At 39.0% G+C, this 25,660-nt stretch overlaps 1 long non-coding RNA gene across 4 annotated transcripts in view; it reads left to right on the top strand.

Moving 5' to 3' along the window:
• The window catches only part of LOC118469159 (uncharacterized), a 111,642-nt gene that overhangs the window by 48,864 nt on the left and 37,118 nt on the right, over positions 1 to 25,660 (top strand). For 3 of the 4 annotated variants that reach the window (XR_008600321.1, XR_008600323.1, XR_008600322.1), the window contains exon 3: positions 2,162 to 2,264. This is a non-coding gene — a long non-coding RNA (uncharacterized LOC118469159). Of the gene's footprint in view, positions 1 to 2,161; positions 2,265 to 22,737; positions 22,958 to 25,660 lie in introns of those variants that run through there. The other variant, XR_004845985.2, reaches the window with a different exon arrangement.

Below are 25,660 nucleotides of genomic sequence, written 5' to 3'. Positions count from 1 at the left end.
GATCATGCTGAATAACTGGGTTGTTATGGTGACGAGACCAGCTCCTAGTTCTGGTGAGAGCAATAATATGTGAAAAATGAGAGACGGTGCTTTGGATTTTTCTCAGCGATGACTGGCAGAGATTTTTTTTTTAAATTGCATCATTAAACAAGCTTCACTGCTCATGTTTCACATCAGGCTGTCAGTAGCGCCCTTAGACAGCAGAAACTGAAGCTAAAATTATTCTGATATTTAAATTCTTGCTAAGAAGTAAGCATAATGCATCCGTACATATGTTAGCTTTGATTTCACACCTACAGAAAAAACTTGACACTCTGTAATATGATCGGTGCATGATCTGTGTGGGTTGGCACTAAAAATAATTTGTTATAGCCTACACTTCAATTCCAACAGCCTTGCAGGGATCCTGCCAGGGGGTCGACCTCAATTAGTCCCATCTCTGACTTTGCACATTTCACCACGTTATGATTCCAGTCACACGGAACCTCAGTGACTATCAGATGGGCCATGAACAATGAAATGAAACACTTTACCTTATGAGCAAATACCTGCAAAACACCTGGCACCACCATCAGCCCCAGCTTTGTTTTGAGTGCTAATTAGCATGCAAACATGCTAACCTGAGACAGGGAACTGTAGCCTACTCTCTAAATGTCAGAATGTCACCACCTCCTCCATCAACCTGTTATTTTTGTGTGCACATTTTCAATTTGCACGTAAAGACACTTAGAACAGGCTCGACTGTGGTGGAAAATTAGATGTCAGAATGTGACAAAGGCTACATTCAACATTTCAGATGTGATTGTTTTGCATTGATGGTTCATATTCAGGTTTGTAGGTGACATGCATCAAAATGGATGACATAGCTGAGCTAGCAAACATGTCCAGGATTAAGTTCTTCAAGTTTCCCTTGTTTGGAAGTTTTTCCAGAAAATGTCCAACAGATGTGAACCCATCTCTCCGCTGACCCCTGTCACTTTCTTCCATGTTTATTTGAACCAAACTGTGAGGAGCTGACAGTGAATGACAGCAACATGCACATGATGTATTGTCAGTAGAAGTGCAACAGATACAGGCTCAGTGAATGAATCGTGGTGTGCATCAAGCATATGACTGAATTTTCACTTAAGCTCCCGCTCCACTGAAGCAACAAAAAAAGCAGCAGATGAAAGCATCAGATCAGACTGGAACATTCCTCAAATCAGTAATCACCATCATTTTTGCTCATTTGAGGTTCTATTGGTGCTCTTTTAACAACGTCTTCATGTTGCGTCTCAGTTCTCTTTCTGTCGGGCTCACGCAGCAGGAGTTTTAAAAACAGATTTTGAAATCGGGTTGCATCAAGCACATAAATAGCAACTTCACAGATATTCTTATCGATAATCTCAGACGTGCGTAAACCCTACAAGATTGGAAAATAATGGTGCACCACATGCTATAGGACTCCAGAGGGAGCAATCAGGGAGTAGTACAATACCTCACGAGATCTCACGAGGAAACAGATGTCGACAACATGGAGACTGTGGTGCAACAAATTGCTGTTACACTAATAATAATAATTTGCCGTGAGAAAAACAACAAGAAACAGAGGCCTAAATGAGTGTGAATGAGAAAATAGTTGGGAAGATGCATTCACTGTGGGTTGTTTATTCTTCAGTGAAACTGGTAAGAATTTAAAGTTTGTTCAAGGGCTTTAGCGCTGCTTGGTCATAGCATCCACTGGTTTGGCTGCTAGTGTGATAATCGTAACTATCCCAGTTTTAAATATCAAAAATGTTTGATATTATTGGGGTGACCCTGATGAGTCTGCCATCAGTTCAGGAGGTTTAAGACTGTATCTTGTAAACCTGTCATATTAACAAATAATCTGGGTTGAACATCTGTTTAGATCAAGGTAACAGACTAGACTTCTTCTCTGATTGTTCAAAGAGGGTGAAACGGATCAATCAGTTGTTGAACTCCTGTCATGTGATTCCAGCTTTAATGGTACCACTAACTGTTACATACAGTGTGCCCAGTGCTTGTACAATGTTTGGGAATTTGGTTAAAATTGGCGCTAAATTTGGATAGAAACTTGGTTCTTATGAGCACATCAGCATTTTGTTAAATTTCTTCTGACTTTCTGAAGGTTTTGACAGTCTGCTTTTGTTTTTCATCGCAGGTAGACACAAAAAGACACAAGAAACAAGTGATGCTGGTTCTCCATGTGAGACGATTCCAACCCTGAGTGGGCGGCCACTTTTGTTGAATTCATGAGAAGACAAGTAAGTTTATTTTAATAAGAATCTAGTTAGTTCGTTAGCTTAGCGTGATGGCTTGTGTTTTCCTGGGTGGAATTTAAACACAAATTCAGTGGTCTTGTTGTACAGACTAGTGGTATATGTCCACTGGATCCTTCACTTCAGTGTTTCCATGTATTATCTGTGTAAGCAGCCATGCAGAGCATTTTGGTAGCGCTGTGAAGGGTTTTGAGAGGCAGGACGTCACATTGCCTGGTCCTCCTTTGCATAAAGTTGAGGTTAAAGTTACTTTATGCAAATCAGGGGTGTCTGGGCATCACTCGATGCCTCTAGAAACTTAAAATAACCCTTGTTAGTCAAAATTACAGACAGATTCAGCAACTGCATGACTTATTTCTCACCAGTATTGTTTAAAAAAACATTGTGATGAACTGCTTTCATAGTATAAGTGATATTTCTCAAATGAGCCACCATAGTGGTCCAGTTTGGAATCCAGGACCAGACAACTTATGAGTGAAACATTTGTCCAGTCAGGTGTAACAAAGGTTTGCATGGTTGCAGCCTATAATAGGTCCTCGTGGTTCTATTGTGAGACTGCCGTGTCATACGCCCATCAATCGTCCACTGCTGGGAACTGGTGTGGCCCCTCCTGTTGAAAAACACCCCTGTGGAGACATTATATAGGGCTGCAGAACATGTAACTGAAGCACTGATTTCGCGATGTACATACAAGGTACAGGCACAAAAGCACCACGGGATGTACAACGTAAAATAAGGCCAATCATTGTACAACTATTCTTGCTGCTTTATATAAAAAAGAAAACTGACAAAAGTGTGTGTTTTTCATAACTAATCTTCAATTGAAGTCTGGCTGGTAGAGCATAATTTATTCGATTTTGCAGGTACATGATACGCAGTGATTTTTGCTTTTTTAAGCTTGTTTCATAAGACACAGAGTTTGTTGACATGCAGGCTCCACATTTGCACAGCAAAATGAGCGAGAAACAGGAGAGAAATATTTCAGTGAGAAAAAGCATGATGTTGACCAGAAAGAATACCTGGAAAGTGTCTTGCAGTTGCTGTGCACTACACCAGCTTACACAACTAAATTGACATTATCCAAAGCAAAAAAAATTTTTAAAGATTTTGCATGCTTTTGTCAGTGTTATTAGAAGGATTTGAAATTTTTTTGTTGTTGTTTTTTAGCATTTTTAAAATTATTTTTTTCTATACAGATGTACGCCCCTAGAAAACCACCCAAATCACTGTAGGATGAGTAATTCCTTCCCAAATCAAGTCAACTTGTGAAAATTCCTCTTTAAAAAAAAAAAAAAAAAAAAAAAAAAAAAAAATATATATATATATATATATATATATATATGTTTACAGAAAAGCAAAATGTTGCAATGTAGGTTTTTTCCATTTCTGTGCAAGCACTTGAACAGACAGCTTCAATCACCGCACTTGACCAACACCATATGGGCTTGTCAAAAAAGAGGAATAAAAAATGTTGATAACACACCACAGAAGGTGACAGCACGTCACAGCAATGGCAGCCCTCAAATGTCAGTCAGCCGCTGCCATGGAAACGCAGAGGAAGATGCCGTTTTCACAAATACGTCCAGGAGATGGTTCGATTCTTCTTCACAAAATTAAAAAAAAACCTTCACAATAATACCACAGTTCGTATTTTAGGATAAAGCTCAAAGTGCACACGCGGATGGTTTCTGACATAGCTGACGGCCGTTAATACTGGCAACCCAAAGGGAAATACATGATCACTGGCTTCTGTAGGGGACACAGAAAGGTTATGAATGTCATTACAGTCCTCTATGGACTTTGTGGTGAACTCATTCAAAGCAGTTCATAGTCACGGTCCCAAAAAGCTCAGATGTGGCCAAAATGTATTATAGTCGTAACAATGAGGTGATGTGGTTCTGACCACTTGTAATGCTGTAGATAATCAGATAGGCAAGCAGCACAATGAGAGGCAGTGGACCTGACAGCATAGAGAGCCTGGATTAGACCACTCTATGAAAACAAAATCACTCGTGACAGACACTCGTGGCCTTTCATAGAGACGGCTCACAATAAGGGATGGAGGGGGGAAAATATAATCATTCCCAGTCATTTCTCTTATCAAACCACTCTTTTCATTTCCTAAGCCCACTATTGAATTTTCTCACTCAAGCTCAACATGGGTGATGGGGTTTCTTTTCTTTGTTATGTGTCATCCACACACTGGTCTTGCCCAGAGGTTAATAATGAAAGTTAAAAGAGTGTTGCATATTAATGCCAAAATCTATTGAGCCATATGCCAGAGCAATAACTGTCCTTCAATGGCAGACTGCTGTCTTAAAATAATTAATACGCATGACTTGTTGGCCCATTCCATGCTCAGCTGGAATCACAATTCAGGGAGGTTCTCACTTGGATTCATGGGCAACAGTGATATAAAAACGATATTATTTTCCATATTTCTTTGTTTTAACTCAATGCATTAAAAAAAAGAAGTTTATATGTAGAAATCCATCCTGTGATAGTTGTGAAGTTAACTTTGTTTCAAATTAATCCTCATTACTCGTGATCTACTGCTATAAATCAGACATCATTTGCACTAATATACTGCATGATATGTACAGATGTTCAGTAACGCATTATTTTGCATCTTATTTAAAGAGCTGTCAAGAGCATCACTTACGCAAATGATTTTACATTTTCACATGGGAGCCAAGTTTATAAAAAAATTACCACACTAGATCCATTAATCTGTTTGCAATGTTGAGGACGGTTTGATGATTCTTTCATATTATGCAATAATTACCATATGGACAAGGTAATGATCAGATTAATTTAGTCTTTTTTCCCATTTTTTAATTGTTTCACCAATACTCATGAAAAATAGACATTCATAAAAAAATTTTTTAAGTCTGTGCAAAGAAAACTCAGAGATTTGTCTCTAACCACATTATACGAATCTGAAAATACTTGCTGCATGTAATATTAATGTGAAAAATACTGTGAACTATGTTACTGAATTGTGGAATCAGACTGTTTTTGTGTTCTGCATTAACAGAGAGTGTAACTGTCTGAGAGACTGCTTTTATTACGATTTCTTTGACAAGTTTATTTAATGTTTCCTGTCATAATTTCATCAATGTTTGAATTCATACAGTCAATAAAAATGGATTTAAAGTGTAATAAATAAGACGTTTAAAAGGTAACTTTTTACTAAACCTTGACTAAAGTATACCACCTTGAAAATATTTTTTTTTATTTTGATGTTGAGTATAACAGGTCATATGAACACAGTTTAGTCAAGGGGGCACCTGTTGCATTATGGGTCAGGAGCAATAACGTTGACTGACTGATCTGAGCCAGGCTACACTTAGCGTTCTGGGTTTGTTAGTTTCCAGCCAGTTGTGTGTTCTTGCAGAAACATACTAGCACCATAAAGTCTTCTTTCCAGAGCTTGCAAACCCCAGACATGATTCTGCAGACACATCCAGTTTCACTACAATAGTTTTGTTTGGTTCCAGCTGCTCCACATCTGTTACTATTTTCACCAGTTGCCCCAACAGCTTCAAATGCATCTGTATAAACAAGCATTGTCCAGATTGGCAAAACCTTGCTTTTAATTCTGGTAAGAATCATGCTAGGATGAGATCTGGAAAAACCGATTTAAAATCAGGTAACAGATAACTAGAATATTTAAAACGAGTAAAGATGAAGCAGAACATTTCCCAAAAAGATGGAAAAAAGAGTCATGGATAAGGCAAAAACTGTAGCATATCATTGGACTTATTTTGCCTTTTTCATCCACATCACCTAAATGTGACTGTGACTACTGCAGCTTAAGCCTCAAGCAGATTTTGTACACTGTTCCAGCGATAGAATGGCTTCATGGAGTCATAGTGGAGCCATAAAAAAACTGAATCATGGGTTTGCATATTTAGCTCAGTGCAAAATTTATCATACAGTTGTGGTGGAAAGCGGATGCAAAATGTGCAAAAAGCAGATGCAGTGTATAAACTGTGCAAAACTTATGGGCTTTTAAAGTAAATTGATGGTGCTTTCAAAAAAAGAATGACTTCATACAGAGAACATTAAACAGAAAAAGGCTTCAGTCGCACGTTTTTTAATGTACTCGACTGGTGGATTACTTCAACATCTGCAGATATTCTAGGGTGTTAGACTGCCTCAGTGTCTTCTGCCTCTTTATGACTCTGTGACTGTGTTCGGAAATGAATTTAGGGCCAGTCAGACATCTTCCTGATTGTGTTGGATGATGGATAAGAAACAAAACATCTAAAGTGTGTAAAAGTTGGGGGAATTAGCACTCATTTGGCGTAGATTTGCTTTTCTTGGTTTTTTTCGGTTTAAATTAACTCCTGTCTATTTGCATGTTTAGTATGGCAGTTTTTCCCGACTTTGAAACACAAGTTTGTACGAATTTTGCTGGTGGTTATTAAGAGCTTTATGTAGTGTCAGAACACACATTTATTATTATTTTATATGGACAAAGATGAGACAAAAACTGAAAGTAAAACTACTGTAGCACAAATTGTTGTCAATACATAAAACCTTCACGATAATGAGAAAGATGGAGTAAAGATGAGCTGAAAGAACTAATTAATCTCAACAATCTGCCTGCATCCAAGGAACCACGTCGTATTTGTCAGTAAAACAGTGTCTTCCAGCACCCACAACTGCGAGCAGCATCTTGAATTTCAGCAAAAATACGCCTTTCACACGGAGGTTAACTAACAGCATCAGTTCTTGGATGAGGAAATTAGCAGATTCTTGGAGTAAATGAATCCAGTTCTCCTGAAAATTAAACAAAGTGGGAACAAACCGCAAAAATGCAGCCCATCAACCGAACCAAACTAAATCATGGCCACAATTAACACAGCAAGAATTAGGCCTGTTGTATGATCAGTCACGTGGGAAATGAGCTTTGAATGCCAGGAATACTTGGAAAATTTGGCGTGTAAAATTATATTGAGGCAATCATGCCCAGTTCAATTAGTTTTTTCAATATTTTTAATAAAACATCAGCAATGGCAACAGATGAAACATGAGTTGACATGGTTCCTGAAAGATTTTCTGCTCGCGGTGTTAAAGGGCTTCCTCAGATAACAAGTGACAGCACATATCTCCTCCGTGCCTCTAATTTAGCTGGTGTGTCGGTAATATTAAACTTTTGATTGATTGTTTTCTCTAAAGAATGTAACAGATCTCTTATATAATAAATTCACCGCTTGATCAAATTCCTGTTTCCCCTCATGTGTCAGCCAATTTAGCTAATCCCCCATGATGTTGCTGATGTGACACCAGTGACGGGTGAAATATCACAATGCTTTCAAAGTTAATTAGACCAGGGGTGTGGATCCTTATTAAGATCAATATTCATTTATCTATCATTTGTCATTCCTATTGACAAAGATTACTTGGAGTCGACTGAGGCCAGCTGGGAGACGGAGGCAGCACAGAGATGCCGAGTCTGACACCAGAGCTGCTTATTTAGACGAAAACTTTGAGACTTTACAGGAGAAGTGAAGCTGGAGAGGAGGGAATTGAGAGGAGCTGTGTGTGTCACATGGAAGGAATAAAGACGATGGAAGGAGAAAGAAAGAAGGAAACAGCAGGTATCGAGCAGATTTGAAGGCAAGGCCGTCTATTGGAAATCCACCACGAACTCCCCCAATCACTTGGGGAAGTGAACTCTTGTCGAGGTCACTTGCAACTCTGTTATCCATGCAGAACTGCTGAGTGGGCTCTTGAAGCCAGCGGGGCCAGCTGTCCCTTTGGCCACTGCTGTCAGGATCAACTATGAGTTTACAAAGTATTGGGAAAGTTAAACTACTGGGCATGCAATGAATGCATGAGATTGTATTTTTCATTTAATAACATTCTCTGTGGCGGATTTATATGCAAAATGGGCTTCGGTTCACCCTAATCATGTTTTTGAAAGCGTTTGCATTACGTTTCATGATAGCAACATTTGCTGTACTTCATCTCTGAGCCAAAACTAGTGTAAACATTCACGCTGCCTCAGATTAAACGCTTTCCAAGATGAGAGGAGACTGCAGAGAGATGCAGATGAGGCAGTTTTTCCTTTTGATAGATTTTTGTGTCCTCCGTGGAATATATTAATTGCACCCTCATGTCGAAACACTGGTAAAATGAAGTTGCATGCTCACAGAAACAGCATGACTTTAGGGTTTGACTTTGTTCACTGGTGGGTGCATTTACAATTTTGGTCCAGAGTCAAATATCTGTGAACATTCTGATATTCTGGTGATTTATTTCCACTGGTTTTGCTGAATTGTAAGGTACGGTAAAGATCTTACAATAATTTAATATAGAGAGAAAACCAGTGAATTCTCAAATGAAGAAAAAACTCCCCCTCGACAGGAGGAAATCTCCAGCAGAACCAGGCTTAGGGTGGGCAGCCATCTGCCTCGACTGGTTGGGGTGAGGTTAAAGAGGAAAGAAAATGAGATAGCAAAGAGAAAACACGTAAGAAAATCATAAACACTGGGGAGGTTGGTAAGGCCAGTAACTGCAGACCAGAAACCTGCAGAGAAGACGACACACAAGCTACAGGAGGGAAAAGACATAAAGTTAATGGCATGCATATATTATAAATATATAAATATATAGGAAGAGAAAGAGAGGACAGCAGAGACGAGGTGCTCAGTGCATCGTGGGAAATCCCTCATCAGTATATGCTTTTAGCAGCACAACTAAGGATTGGTTCAGGGTCATCTGAAGGAAATCTTAGGAAAGTTTTAATCCTAATTTTAAAAGTAGAGAGAGTATCTGCCTACCAAACCCAAACTATAGAAGAACCTGGGAGCTGAAGGTTTGCCTCCTATTCTGCCTTTAGAAACTTTGGGAACCACAAGTAAACCCACAGTCTGACAGCAAAGTGGCCTTTCAGGATAATATGGTACAATAAGGTCTTTAAGATGCAATGGAGCTTTGTCATTAAAGGCTCTGTATGTTAACGAGAAGGATTTGAAATTCTATCATGGATTTTACAGGAAGCCAATGAAGACAGTTCTTGCTGGTTCCTGTCAGTACTCTGGCTGCTGCATTGGAGGTTTTTCAGAGTTACCAGGATTGTGCAGGGCTCATTAACAAATGCTAAACTAAGATTGTTTGACATCTTCCACACATGATGCCGCCATGAGTATTTTATCAACAAGATGCTGACTTCACCACAGACCATTAGTCTTGTTGAAATCTGTGTACCTTCATTTTTTATAAGGGGAATATAATGACATCTAAATCATGGGTGACATTCAGTGTTATTGGCTTTCACTGATTTATTATGGCTAACTCCAGTTTGCAGTGTAGTTTATACACGTTGTTGACAAACCTAAGAATCACACACTTATATTAGGGTAGATTAAATTAAGTTTTTTATTGTATGTTGTCATTTAGAGCAGTTTCTAGTTAACAAATCAGTGTTTCATTGAGGAGCCATAACCAAATCACATATGATGTTACACAAATGTTTAGACTTTTATTCATGTGTTAACATAATTGCACAAGGGTTTTCTAATCATCAGTTAGCCTTTCAACACCATTAGCTAACACAATGTAGCATTAGAACACAGGAGTGATGGTTGCTGGAAATGTTCCTCTGTACCCCTATGGAGATATTCCATTTCCAGCTAGAAGTCATTTACCACATTAACCATGTTTAGACTGTATTTCTGGTTAATTTAATGTTGTCTTCATTGCAAAAAAAAATGTTTTTCTGTCAAAAATAAGGACATTTCTAAGTGACCCCAAACTTTTGAATGGTAGTGTATAAAAAATAACTTGTTAGCAGACTTATTCTTCACTGCTTTCCTGACACACTTTTTGCTTTTTCAAATAGCGTTCCAGACTCTAGCACAAAGAGCTAGAAGTCTTTTATGTGCCGTTAACGTGTTGCTACATTCATTCTAACTATGACTATTTGTGCTGTAGTTCTTACAAATCAATGGACACAAAAACAAGTTCAATGCACAACGTTTCTTTCAAACTGGAACAACAAAGAGGACTGCTGCTGCCAATGCGCACTATTTTCTTTTAAACGTATAGAATGAATAAAAGGATATTATTGTTTGGTCCATATCTGTTGTTTCTTTACAAAAAAGAACTGGAAAAAATAGAAAAAAGTTCATTCGTTTAATTATCATGGCATCTGTGCTGCCTTGTTTATTCACTGTTTCCAGGGAAACGGGTTACCTTACAAAGAGAAGACAGTCAATTTACTTTTCTGATCATTACACTATCGTTTACCTTCTAAATGTTCTGACAAGCTTTATCTTTGGTCATTTGTGATGTCACATGTCTTTGCATTTCCACAGTTGATGAATTTTCTTTCAGACTTAATTTGGCTGCAGAGGATATTTTTTGTAGAAATTCAGCATACTATATTTTAGAAATATTCAGACGTGGAAATCGGTAAACTCAGATTCATTACCTTTGATAAATAGTGTGAAACTAAAGGCAGAATGTGACACATATCCAAACAACCATAATGAGCACCCATGGTTAAATATAGAATCCCATACTGCTAACAAGACCCCCTTTAATGAAGTGATATAAGGTCTGCACCTCCTGTAAATTGGAGTTACACACCAGCTGATGACTTGCCAGCGAAAAAGTAAACAGGAGCAAGAAGGGCTAAGCTAACAGGCTTCACCCCTCCCTGCAGTAGCACACGGCCGTGACCGTTAATGAACAAATCTGCTGTATGAAAAAGGCTCCCAGCCAGGGGATCATTTAAAATTAACAAGAGAGATGATATCTCGGCGCCGCTACAAGGTCAAGACCGTAACATCATTTGTTTTGCTGCGTTTCCTTTAGCATGAATCACTTCATCCTCCCGGTCTGTACTCTCCAGCTCTGTCCTTCAAACACATCCTGTCCGACTGGTGTAATTGCACCATGACAGGACCGATTCCTCATCCCCATCAATCACTCCAGTGGAGATATGGGCCTCTTCCTAACATGACTACTCTCCACCCTCCCTTCCTGCCTCCCTTCTCCTCCCTGATCTGCCTCCATGTTTTACGGTTATAGTGATAAATAACAGATCCAATGTTCAGCCGCCTTCGTCCAAGCCCAGATTCCCTGGCCTGCGTCCTATCGGGCCTGGACCAGAAACGCAGTGTGTTGAGTGATATATTGACCGTGTTGGGTTTGTGACAGGTTTTTCTTGCGTTGGTGCTTTTGTGCTACATTAGAACAGTCCCTCTGTGTGGTATGTTGTGTGTACTTAGAATTCACCCAAGAGACTATAAGAAAGGGAAAATTAATGACATTTATATGTGGCGTGTTTGATGGAGATTAACACAAAGATGACAGGAAAAAAAATGTACAAAAAGGCCATTGAAGTATTGATCAAAGGTAAAGAAAGAAAGCTAAAATTAGCCATAATTTCAGATCAAAGTGTCCTACACAGCCTCAAGCAAGGTCAGATCCCAGATCTGCCAACTGGTTCAGATAAAAACTCTGTTTATTAGAGCTTTGGCATTTCTAAATAGCTTGCTCGGCTCAGTCTGTACAATAGAATCGACCAGGACAAGGATCTTTTTGCCCTTTAATTAATGTAGCTTTTGCATTGTGAGGCTTGTGTTACATCCAGAAACAGATCACTATTGCATTAGGTTCACAGGCAGGCTATTCTATTCATAGCAATATGCACAAATGAGTCACGGGAAAGCCTCTCTTCATCTATGCCAATATAAAGACCGTGCTTGCTGTGAGATGTTTTGTTTCTTATTAAAAGAACAGAAGTGGAAAGAATGCTTCCAAAGCCCGCTGATAGGGATCTCACCCGCACAGCTACGGGACAAACTGAATGTACAAAACTAAAGCCATACAAACACAAACACAAATGTGGGTGTTCATTAAAATTAGGTTCAGCTGCACTTCAGAGAACTGAATCTAAATTTAAATCGAGATGTTCCACGAGGACCTGGTTTCGAGTCTTAGCCCTGCTACTTTGTGTGTTGACTTTTTATGTTCTCGCTGCTTTTAAATCAAAATTCAAAATCAAAGCATTTTCCTTTCGAAGTCTAGTCCCCTGGTGCTGTGCTTGTTTGAAGAGAGCAGTATACATGCTACAATGTTACATCCTATTCTTATGGTTCCAGTATCTTGGGAAAACTGGCTAATGCCACCGTAGATATCAGTATAATTACAATAGTGAATTTACACTAAACATTAACTAAATTCTTACATTCTTTAGTTATATAATTTTGAACAATGGAGTGTTTTTAGCATTTGTTCTTGCTCAAACAACCACTGCATTGATTATACAGATACCCTAGTTATTTTGTCGTGTCTGAGATGGAAAACCAAAGCAGGAAGTCTCCACTTATTTCCCACTGTCTCTGTATATTCATGAAACAGTGTCATGTAGCAAACAGAGTTATTTAGTAGATGTACGAGCACAAATCTTCATCCCCACTTGAAGCATTTCTGCCAAGTATGCAATGGATTCAATTTCATTATGAGCAATTCCTTCATCACAGTGATTAAAGCTGAAGCAGAAACTAGTCCATTGAAGAGTGGAATGTAAAGGTGTGAATGTCAGGGTTGTTGATGGCGGTGTGTTTTACATTCCTCTTGTTCTTAACCACAATAACGCACTGATTTATTTGCTCAGCCACTATGCCTAACTCATAGCTTTGTTGCCATGACTACAATGTTCTCCTAACTTCACAGTTGGAAGGATATGATGAACCTACACAGAATTATCTCTATGACGAGTTTCAACCCAGTGTTTAACTGTTCAAAAATTACTGCTCCCATAGCATCATTAATATTGGGATACCAACTGTACATGATCTCTTCAGCACTAAACGCTAAGCAGACAAATTTTGTTACTAGCTGGTGGACACAGTTGAGCATTTAGCAGTGAAGGAACAAGATATTTGGCAGAGCAGGTGGTGGAGACCAAAAAGTGAGCAAGAAACAGTGGTACATAGCAACTTAGATTTAGGAAGTGGTCAGTTTTGCTCTTAATTTTCTCCATACATCTTATTTCAAACATTTCTCTACATCTACTGAATGTGTAAACATGCAACTCTTCACTTAAAATGCGTTGGTACAATTGTTCAAAGTTATGGTCTCAACTCTCAACTCATGTCCAGAGAAATAAAGTACAAAAATAGAAGCAACAAGTACATTACTGCAGGTCGAACCAAGCGTTTTAGATGCCTAACATTGCCCATAATTTGTCATCTGCCATACTTTTTACTAACCTTAACCTCGCCACTGTTTCCATGCACAGATGTTCTAGAATGAGAACAAACACTGGAAAATCGGGTGAAATATTCTCAGTTCGCATGAGGAAGTAATTGTTGAACCCATTGCTTCTGCATGCACAAACCATCTTTGCATTTAGTCTGTGTAGTACATCAACAGAATCTTCAAATCTAGTGTAACAAGCAGTTTTGTTTTTTTTTAGAAAGGTAATGACCTTTTATGCTACAAATACCATAGATGGGGAATTTCCAACAATGCGTAACTTGTTCCATTCCAGTTTGTGGATGTAAGCCTTCACATAGAGAAGGTTTAGAACCAAAAAACTGCTGGGAACCACACAATACTAGGGCCTGAAGCACAAATCGTGACGACATTATCAGTGGCCACGTCTTATTTAAAGGTCAAACTATGGAAAAAAGTAGGCAACTAGGAAATGTATAATGTATAATGCGACAGGCACCCTTCAGCATCGTTTTTCAATGTGCCGGCTATTCTCATAGTCCTATCAAAATCTGTGAATGTCAGAAATAGATGCCATGACACTGTAAATGTTCTTTTAATGTTGCTCCTTTTCAGACAATGAGGTCTTGTACCGTGTGCTTAATGTTGTGAATGTGTACATTTCAGCCCAAACCAGGATCTTTTTGTAGCCTTAACCAAGTGCTTTGTTGCACAAACAATGAGGAAAAATGAAATTAAACAGTGAATCAAAAGAAGTTAAGTCACAAACACAAAATTTGGTGAAAAAATAATGTTTCAATGCAGGACATAAACCTCTGTTTAGAGAATTTGTCTGCAACAATTAATAAAATGTATGGTTGCAAAATAGAAAAATCTAATTTATTGATTTATACAAGGCAAGAAATTGGCTGTTTTTTAAGAGTTGTATTGACACAATAATGTTGGTAATTACACCAATTTAATGCTGTGTGCAGTCTGAACTGAAATCTTTGCTTTGAGTGATTTAAAGCAAAGTTCAAATCATAGTAATTTTACTGAATTGCCTTAATTTACTTTTTTCTCTATACTTTTGAGTTCAGGACTGCAAGTCCTGCCAGTTGTGAATGAATTGGTAATATAAGACATTCCCTTAACGCAGCATAGCTTGGTGGTTGAACATAATATCGTTAGAAGTCGTCGCAACTTAAAAAGATGGATGCAAACTGTTTAATTTTGTTCTTTTTCTTTTGTTGAGCCTGAATTTTTTTGATAAGTTGACTTACATGTGTCTGCACAATATCCATAACTATCTCTTGTAGTTCATTGGAACTACAGTAGAAAAACAAAAAAGAAGTTCAGTTATAAGCTAAACAATGCAATTTGCCGTTGTGCTTGTTTTTCCTTAGCCTATATTAGCTGTAAAACAGAAAAGAAGAAAACAACAGTCCATTGTTGATTACAAACTGGTTCATTAGGTGGCACTGGGGTTCCAAAACACAGCTCCAGGGCCAAAGTTCCTCTTTTTGGTGGAAAAGCAGTTGGAGGTCCTTCTATTTTTTTTTTTTTTTTTTTTGCAGTATTCCCACAATGAAGATCAACATAATAAAGCCACTTGTTTGGAGCCATCCAGCTGAATAATGATCTGTGCGTACTGTACGGTTAAAAGTAGGCTAGTGGAACTCTTGTTGACATTATGGGCAGAGACAGCGGTGTCTGTTTGCTGAGTAACTGCTCTGTAGTGGTTTATTTTCTAAATTGCTCATCCTGCCTGAAAAATCCATCATCTGCAGCGTATATTTACAGCCTATGCAATGTTGCCGCACCCGCACACAGCCACTAAAGGAAGTAAAGAGGCAGACGGATGGGAGAGTCTGGCTTTAACGTTTGATTTTGTCTCTCTACAGAACGTTGGTCAAAAGTCTCCATTTACAGCAGGTAACCTTCCTCTCCCCAATTTGTACTGGTGAACGCAAACGAATGAATTCTCCCAAAGCTGGGAAAGCAGAGCTAAAGGCAGAGTCTCTTCGTGATCCTTGATACCAGTGAGAAAAAAAACAGGATACGTTTTGGTGCTTGAAGGCTCCAAAAATGAGAAACTGTGATAATGCGGCTGTGGGAGAGTATTGTACACAAATACTGGGATTTCTGAAATTTCATAGTACTGTGTTTGAAGCTGGATGCTTTTTTGTTTAATCCACATTTTTGCTACTCTAGAGACATCTGATTTAAAGTTGCATAAGCTTCCATCTCTTTTCAGCACTCTTTTACATTTCCAAGGTTTTTTTTATTATTTGACTCGCCATACAAAATCTCCATCAAATATCTGCCGTGAAAGAAATCTATGGCAGTGTGAAGGCAAAAACTCCCCCACTGCACACTTCGTAGCTCCGCTTTTGTGTTGAGGAAGAAAACAAAAGAAACTAGCTTTCATGTTCATTCCAGGCTATAGCTTTGATAAATGGTAGTGGTCACAAAAAAACAGCATTCCCACTTGTTCAAAAGAACCAAATATGAGAACAGTAGTAGTTTCCCCCTGAACTGATGGCTCTGACATTTCAGTTCGCACAAGGAGTTGACAAAAAGTGGCGCCTGATGCTTTCTAATACATTCTAAAACATGAATGAGAGCAGGAATAAATTGCTTTTCAGTTAAATTTGCCTTGTAATCACTAAAGAAACTATAAAAAAGGACAAAAATAAAGATTTTCATGCCCGGTGATGAACTGGAAGTAATTCTAAGGCCTTCTTGTTGCAAATATTGCTGCTTGTTTGCTTGTTGCCTCTGGCTATGAAGCTTCTGACAAAAAGAAACCGCCGTTATAGTGGGCTGGCTTCATAATCTCACAGCTCATGATGATATAAATGGAAACATAGACCACCTCAGCTGCTATTTAAGTGAAGTTAGCCCACACATTAGCCATGCATGGAATTATCCTTTCATCCTCGTTCCCCCGGTTTTGCTCGGTGGACACACATGACCCCTCGGAGACAGATTTTGCTTGGGGTGGTTGAAAAGCTATATTTAAGATGCATAGGAGGAGCGCTGAATCCCTATTTTGTCAACACTCCTCATCCAATCATCTGCACAGGTGTTGCGCTCCTGAGTTTGCCTCCATGTGGTACCGTTTTTTGGGGGCTTTTTTTCAACTCTCCCCATCTGTGGCTTCTGCTCTGCTGGGTCCACGCCCTCAGAAGTATGGCAGTGTGCGGCGTTTTCTGAACAGGTTAATGGACTTCTAACCCCTCATCGCTGATTAGCATGATTAATCAGACAGCGGAGTACTCCCCGATTCCCCTCCCCTCCTCTTTCCTCCAGCTCGCCGGCTCCTCTATTCCTGCCAGATGGTATGAATGCAAAGCTGAGAGCTGAGGAAAATCAAAGGTAAGCTTCAGAGGCTTGAAAACCAAGAAAGCACTGCAGTTATCTCCTGCTGTTCACATGACACATTTACTTCTCTATAGAGAATAACCCCGGGAGAGAGCGAATGACTCTTGACTGCACACAACTTTTACAGCCACAGCGCTGCACAGATGTATAGAAATAAATCACGGCGTGCACCTGGATATGATGACTACCTCCTCTACTAAAACCTACACACAAATCTGCTTATAAATTACTGGAATGCAAACTTAGTGCTTACAGAATGAAGGGAAAAGCTGTGACCTTTGGAGGAAGTATAAAAGACCTAAAATGAGAGAATAATTCCACATTATTTCCTGTCAAAACGTACATAAGAGCGCTAAAACCATTAAATAAATATAAAGCTGTAGCCAAACTAATAGTTTACACCTTTTTATGCTAAGATAATCTAACATATTTACCATATAAACCCAAGAGAAGTGTGGCTCTTTTGGTTTCGCTCTCTGCAAGACAGCGAGTGACAGGATTTCCTAAAAATACTGAGCTCATTTTATCCACACATCCTTGTTGCACAGGAAAAAGGAGTCATTTACTTTGATGATGTGTTGGTGTACTCCTGTCTCCAACAATGACATTCCCATGCAACTAAATTCTCATCTGTGGAATTACAGATTGCATTCGTTTGTCATGTCAAAAATCAACATGTCTTTGCCACTTACATTGTTGGTTCCCTGTTTTGCTTTTTTGGCCAACCAGTCATATATTACATGGGGCTGGACTCAGGTAGCTTCAAACATGTTACTGTAGTCTTTTTCTAAACCTAAAGTAATTTTAAGTTTAAACAAGCTTTTAAAAGGTAGTTATTGTCCTAAAAGTGTCAGACAAAGTGTGATATTTTCCTAAACTGCATAGTTTTGGTGAAAACTGAAGCCAAACTGAATGAAAACAAAACTCCAGTGTAAGACTAATGCTTACACACAGGACATGAACCCCGGTCTAGTTTTGAAAGTCCTGTTGCTGATTTAAGCCTTGATTACACTTCCTTGTGGAGGACAGCTGTGGACACCATGGATACGTTGGCGTTGCTATTCTCCTACTTTCTAGTTAGTCTGACTCACCAGATGTAGACTGCGGGTATAACCCTGCCATTGGCTGCCTATTTTCGTCTGCTTTCTCTACTCTTTCTGCTCTCAAAATCTACATGACTACCAAGCAGTAGTGACAATGAAAACCTTTGTGCAGCAACCTACCAAACTAAAAAAATCAGCCAAAGATTTGGTGCTCACTTTAAGGCATACACATTTCTGCCTGTCCATCACTATTTTGAAGCTAAAGCTGCATCATTTTCTTAGCTCTGGCCAAGATGTCTGTGATTGGTTTAAAGAAGCACAAACAAGCCAGAGTGTTTTTTCCCTACAGCAGAATGATAGTGCAGTGCAGTCAGACCATTATATCCTACAGAATGGATGACTAAGCTGGACTACTTTCTAGTCTACTTGGATTCTACTAGGAGGACTCTGTTTTATAGATGTAAAGTAGATTGTATCCACATATTCCTTGTATACTCACTACTGTTGAGCATATCGAGCCTTGTCGGACACTTAATAAACATCATTCATTATATCTGTAAACTTACCTGCACCTTCTTATGTCATTTGCACATCTAAGCACATTGTCATTTGCACATTCTGTTCATTTGCACATTTTTGTATCACTCTTGTATGTTTTATAATTTTTTCAATATCATATTTTATATCTATTTTTTAATCCTATTTTTTTAAATTTTATTCTATACTTCTATTAGTGAGACAGAATTACTTCTTTTACTCTGTTAAAATGGTGATTTTCTTGCCACTGTCACCTTAGGGCTTGCTCTGGGGGTTCAGGCATATGGGTTATGTAAAACGTCTTGACACAATTTGACCTGTAATTGACGCTATATAAATAAAATTGAATTGAATTGTACTAATTTGCAAGAATGCACTACACCAACACTAATGAAAAAATTCACATAGAAACATAACTACTGGACGTATTGATACTGAATGTCTGCAGGATATTGTGCAGGAAAACAATAAATTTAAACTGTTAAAAGAAGAGGAAATGAAGGAATTGAATCAATGTGGAGATCCCCAGAGACACAAAGTCATTCTACAGAGAGAGTTCTCGGCCAGTAATCCCGCGTTGACCGTCACAGTTTCATTGGAGAAGCCATTATTTGTTCAGTCACAGAAACGGCATGCACATGTACAAAGCCAGGAAAAATCCAAAGCCCTCAGTCGGTGTCATTAGCTGGAAATGTCAAGGTGAGCTCCAAATCTGAGGGGTGAGAATCACAGCGCTGGAGTCAGCCTCTGGAGGAAGGAGGGCAGGATATTTCTGTCTGCCATCCCCCCCATGCACTTCCACTCTGGTTATGGCAGTGAATATAATGATTCAGCAGAGAGATGGCAGCTTGCCATGGTGTTTTCTCTGAGAGGGAAGCGTTGATGAGAGACTGTGCCAGGTTATTTTTGTTTTCATTTACAACACAGTGGCGATGTGTTCATGAAGAGTGCATTTTTCAAAAGGTGGGGGCGATTTTCTAACAACCGCAGACAAACTCGTAGGAAACTTTAAAATAACACATCGACTCAAGGCCTTTCAGCATTCCTAAGCCTTAAATGCACTATTTAATCAATTCTCTCGATTCTCATTGTCACTCGGGGAGCTTACGCAGACTAAGAAAATGAGTTTCAGCTGCAGCTCTTTCAGACCTCCACCAGAGTCCCATGGGCATACTCATTTCAAATTCAAAGACAGAGTAATTAGAGGCCGTTTTGTTGAGGGTAGCCTTCATTTAAATCAGATCAAAGAGCTGCGCAAGGACGTAGCAGCTCTCCAAGATGCAGGGTCCGTGTTTTGTTTGGTCGACTTTCCAACATCTACAATCCACACACAAGTCAACATGGAAGTTTTGGAAACCCGCACCGCTCCTTTGACCACAGAGTCGTTTTCTTAATCCCCCCTTGAGCTTGTCCTTGCAACTTTAAATACACCTCCAAGGGAACTTTCAGAAGAAGTGGAGAAAGCACAAGGCTCGTGTGATTCTGTTTTTTCTTTGAAATGAATCATTGTGCTAGCATAGCCGCCAGCTGGTAGATGATGATCTTAGTAACTAGGACAAATGCATTTTATCAATATCTGGTGGATTCCAAATAAAATATTGTGGATTAAGCCACGAACAAGGACCATTGCATCCCTTTCAATCTGGATCAAATTTCAAGGGTGTGTTTATGCTGTTTACATCCGCCGCCTGCAGATAATCATTGTTTTTCATCTCTTCAACGATGTCACAGATTAGACTTAATAGAAAAACCTATTTGAGATGAATCTCAGATGAATGTAACACATCGGTATTACTAATCTAATCTTGTTTGCCGTGCAGGTATTAACTTTAGCATCCGCGGAATTAAGGTGAAACTGTATTTGCTTGTCTGGTTAAGTCCTCGAAAACAGGGATTTCAGCCTTTACTGTCAAACCCCCAAAGCACCACAGATACGTCCCTTCACTGACACCATCCATCCTCTTACTAATATGTTACGGAAAAGATTGTTTTTCAACACAAATTATATTAAATAAATTATATATTAGATTTAAATATGCAAATTGGAAGTTTATTTAAAGCATTTCAGTTTATTTTTGCACAACTTGACAGCAGAAGCTTCACATTTCGACCATTTGTTTGTGAATTGTTTAACTGTTTACTCATCACTACTCCAAATAATTCAACTTTATCCATTGTCCTTGATTCATTCCCCTTAAACTCCTATTTCAACTGTTAATCTGCTACTTTTGAGCTCTTTATCCATCACTTACAGCTATTTTAAATCTACATCCATTAGCCTGCCTTTCGCTAAGTATTTCAAATGTGTTTTAAGTACATTTAGCTAAAAATGTAATGGTTTATTCTTTACCCATTTTCAACAGTATATTTGTTAACTAGCCAACTATTATTACAATATAGAACTGTTTACATGTATATTCCACCTGTTACTTTAAGTAAGCTAACTGTTTATTCATTTCAACATACCTTTAGCTGATGATTTCAATTGTCCATTGATTAGTTTTTTTTACCACATGCATTGAACTTTATATTCCAGCTGTTCATCCTTTATTTAACTGAATTAACATTACATATTTTTTACCTGTCTGTCTGAATATGTTCCCAGCTTTTTCTTTCCGTATTCTAACTCAAATTCCACTGATTAAAGCTGAGGTAGGCAGTATTTTGGTGTGACTTTTTCAGTATTTTAATTCAAGGAGTCTGAGAGGAAACTAGACTGCTGCACCTGCTCTTTGCTCTGTTTTCAGAAAATATGGCATTGAAGAGTAGATTTGAGCCAGTCCAGTCTTTTCAGACTTAATCAGGAAAAATAGTGTAAAGACTCACAAAGCCACGCTAAGAGAAGGATGTGGTGGCTGTCGATAATGAAGAGAATTGTTTCTTCAGTTTCTGTTGTTTCTGTCTTTTCCAGATTTCTGCCTACTGTAGCTTTAAGAAATTGAAATTTTGTGATTTAACAAAGAATAACAATAAAAAAATGTTAACAGAGGGGAAAAAAATGACAGCCCTCATTAAAAAAAAACAAGCTTGACAGGTACTTGTTTCATTTGATTTGGTTTCACTGTGTCCATTAAACAATTTTTCAACTTTCTAGCTGTAATCTCAGTCCTGCTTTTATTACAGGCACATCTGAGCAAACCACAACCCCTTAACTGCACTTATTCCTTTGTGAAGCTGTGACATTAAGCTTACAAATACCTTGGGAGTATAGGAAATGGCGTTCACTAAAAGCTACCAAAAGTTTCGAAACTTTTGTTTGCTGTGTGTGACATCTGATTCAGATATAGCAACCATTAGCATCACACCCAAATCGGAACTGTGTTTAGTTGTTTGCTTCCCTCCTTAACATAATTGTGCCAATACATTTTAGAAATCAAATCATGACTTCTGTTTCTTACCCGCATTAAGCTTTCCATGTACGCCTGAGCAGCTCTAAAGATACACCCTGCGGCATGAGCAACCCGTGCTGAGAATCACTGCTCTAACCATTAAACGGCTCAAAGCATAATCTACCTGCTAAGTATAAAATACTGAAGGAGAAAACACACATGCTGTCAAACCCCAAGTTTTCAGGTGCAGGAAGACTATACTTAAAAGTCAGTTATAATAAACTCCTCTGTGCTTTTTTGCTGCAATATCTTGAAGTGTGTCTGCAACGGTGAGCAATAGGCTGGAAACAGACTGGTATAGATGTATGTATAGATTAAAAAACATATAACTGATGATTCATTTGGGCCAGGAAACAAACATCAAACCACGAGGAGTCATGGGCTATTAAACACAGACTGTATAAGACACACGGTCTGCTTTGGAGTGTGTGCTCATGTATGTTTGAACGCTATAATTGCCTGTCAGCCGATTCTGAGGCTGAGGAGTTAATCACCTTTTCTGTGTGTGTGTTTGAGGCGTGTGTTGATATAGCTGACAGGTGAGTGACAGGCTGGAGTTTGCTGCAGGTGGTGTGAGCTGTTGTACATTATGAGTGGGAAATTTTAATGAAAATGAGAGTGGTTTTATGAGCGTCAGCTGCTTTTTCTGACATCTGTGTAACGTCCATTCACTATTCCAATGGCAGAGTCAACTTCTAAATTTCAGATGCTATTGCTGTTTGTAATATAGTGATGATGTTGTTGCTATAAATAAATAAACAGTTAATTTGATTGCCTAAATTTCTAAAATGAATTGTGAATTGCAGTGTAACTAAATGAGGTATGTCATCCATGTATCTGTACTCCAGCTGCCTTTGATGTACCTTTGAAACTGGCTTCAAAGCTCAGGGACCAGCTCTGTTTTGTGCTGATGTCTTACAGAGGGTGCAAAAGGGTGTGCTGGTGTAGCAGAAGATATGAAGTCTTTCACTGTGTGGGGCTGAAGAAGCGACTGCAGGGCTGCCTTGGTCATGGAGTTAAAAGGAGGGTACACTTTCAACAAATGACCCATGTGCTGCAATAAGTGAGAAATAACTCAGGCAGCATTTGGCCTTATTTGTGTTCAAGGTCACCCGAGACTGGAGTCTATCTATTCCACCAAACACAGGCAAGAGTCTCACACACACACACACACACACACACACACACACAGTGTACACAAAAACACACAGTGTGGGCAAGTTTGTCACTGCCTTCCAATAACATGGGACCGTTCCAAAAAAATGATTCATGTGGGCTCCTGTACCACATTTCAGTTCAGTAAATTTAGTAATGTCAGATGTGGTCTAGAGAGCTGGTCCACCACAAAGCAGTGGTCAGAGGTTATTACCCAAACATAAATGGTTCTCAACTGTTTTCCATGTTTGCGGGACAATATCAAAGTCACTTATACGACATGAGTGATGTACAGCTGTTATAATTACATGCTACATAAACAGTCCATATCGGTAGGGATGTCATGATCAAGTTTCCGAGACCTAATCCGATACTATTTCCTGAGATAAAACACGCTTCAACATTAAGCTTATCAAAATTGATCCAGTGTATACGAAGCTTTGCAATGCATTAAATAACTTGGATTTCTGCGTCTGCTCCACAAGCTCCAAAAGACGGCAAAAGCCTGTATTCTCTACATGTACACTGATCAGCAACAACATTATGACCACTGACAGGTGAAGTGAATAACATTGATCATAGTAGTACTATGCGGTGTTCTGCTGGAAAACCTTGAATTTTGGCGTCCGTGTTGCTGAGAGTTAGACACCCAAATAAACATTGTCCCAGAACAAGCGCACTCCCTCATGCAAATGGAAATCCCAAATGTCACTGGCCTACCCCTGCAGGAAAATGCACCCCACCACATCGCAAAACCATCAAACAATCAGGAACATCTTGGGGAACATGACAATCGCCCAAGATGTTGATTTGACCTCTAAACTTCCTAGACCCCATTCTGATAAAGCACCAGGCACAACCCAGCGTACCTAAAGGATCCACTACCAACATCCTGGTGTCAGACCCCACAGGACACCCTGAGAGGTCTTCTTGTTCAGACCCAATGGTTCAGAGCGTTTTTGACCACATAAAGGGGACCAACATATTATTAAGCAGGTGGTCATAATGCTGTGCCTGATTGGTGTATATCAGAACATGTATTGTACATTAGCTGTAGTACCTGGTTACATCACCAAGTGGAGCTTCTTACTATTTAACACTAAAGTAAGCAACATGGGAGTTTAGCTAGCAACAGGCACCATGACAGAGTTTAATGACCCTTAATGCCCTCTGGCCAGAGCTGAATAATGCATCCCAGTCTAACTCATGATTGGTCTTAGAAAAGGTAAAAATTGCCTTGGTTCGTCTGGATCCCGGTTCTAGTGATATTGTAATTTATTTTTGTGTCTAAACAAACATTTAGTGTGTGCTATTTCTATCAAATGCTATTTGTACTGAATTTGACATTTTTGCAAATGTGACACAATGAACTGAGTAAGCATTAGATGTAGTATATGGTATCTTTGGATAAATTGTTTCCCAATGTTTGCAGTGTTTTCTCTAATTTAAGCCAACTGGCTAAACTCTTCTATTTACAGTACAAGCACATGAGTGCTATCAGTCTATTCACTGCAAAGAAATGTCGGCTCTGCATACCTATTGATATTTAACTATTTACATTGTTATAGTCTCAACAAACTAGGTTTGTTCACACTGCTCTGTACATCAACTCTAGAAAGCTTTTTCAACATGCTGAATGTATTTTCCAGCAACTTGCTGACAACTTGCTCCTCTGTATGTTGTTTTGAGCCACGCTGGGTTTATTTCATTGCTCAAGTGTGTTTTATTTTGCTCTCGGTCTCCAATTTGTTTTCATTATGGTCCCCTGTCTGCTCATTGTGAACACAGCCTGCAGTTCAACCCAGTTCAGCTGAAGAGAGTCTGAATTTTTAACTCATGACTGCTGGTCACAGCTGAGTGAATAATGATTTTTTGGTTTGCGATGAGAAACGTAGGATTTTTTGGCTTTTAACACGATCTGTTTACTGCAAAGAATTTATTGTTTATGAATTTTCTCAGCTCAGATTAGGTTCATTCGAGGTCAAGGCCTGTAAGAAAGTTTTTATAGCTTCTGGTTCAATTTATGTAAAGATAATGTGTCTCTCTAACCTGCTGGAGGGTTTTCGTGCTCAGAGGGTTAAGTCAAGAAATAATACGATAACACTGGTCTGAGATGGGAATTGAACTTAACACTCAGGACGCCACCAGCCCCTCCAGCTGTGGACACTGCTCCTCTTTTCAAGTGCAAAATCGTAGCTCCACTGCTATTAAATGAGGTGACAGTGGAACCACTAACCAAGATAATCATGGCCTATACGTATGGGCTTAATGCGTGATGATAACGGCCATTTAATGGGCAGATAACATCCAAAATGGCTGTTGTTAAAACTGCATAAATATAAGAACGCACATGCTTCTTTTTTGAGATAACAGCCTGAGAGAAGACACAGAGTTCTCACATATAAGTAGTCAGTGCCCTTCTGTTCTCTTTGGATGTCACTGTCTTGCAGCAATGTTCCTTCAATTTAGAATCTGGCTCCTGATGTAGAGCTTTTACTTCGGAAAGTATGCGGTGTCACATTTTTGCTGTGGTAGGACTATAACTTCAGGGGCTTTATGCCTAAAAATATACACTGGAGCGTGACTAGATGAATTTCACAAGTGATGAAGTACCACCAAACTCAGATGGCTTCTGAGCGAGGCTGCGCTACAGGAAAGTCATCCACCGGGCAGCTTCAACCTCTCGCTG

Source organism: Amphiprion ocellaris, chromosome 22 (assembly GCF_022539595.1).
Source record: "Amphiprion ocellaris isolate individual 3 ecotype Okinawa chromosome 22, ASM2253959v1, whole genome shotgun sequence".
NCBI classification, from domain to species: domain Eukaryota; kingdom Metazoa; phylum Chordata; class Actinopteri; family Pomacentridae; genus Amphiprion; species Amphiprion ocellaris.
Note: the sequence above shows the minus strand (reverse complement) of the source record. Positions and strands in the feature narration are given on the sequence as shown.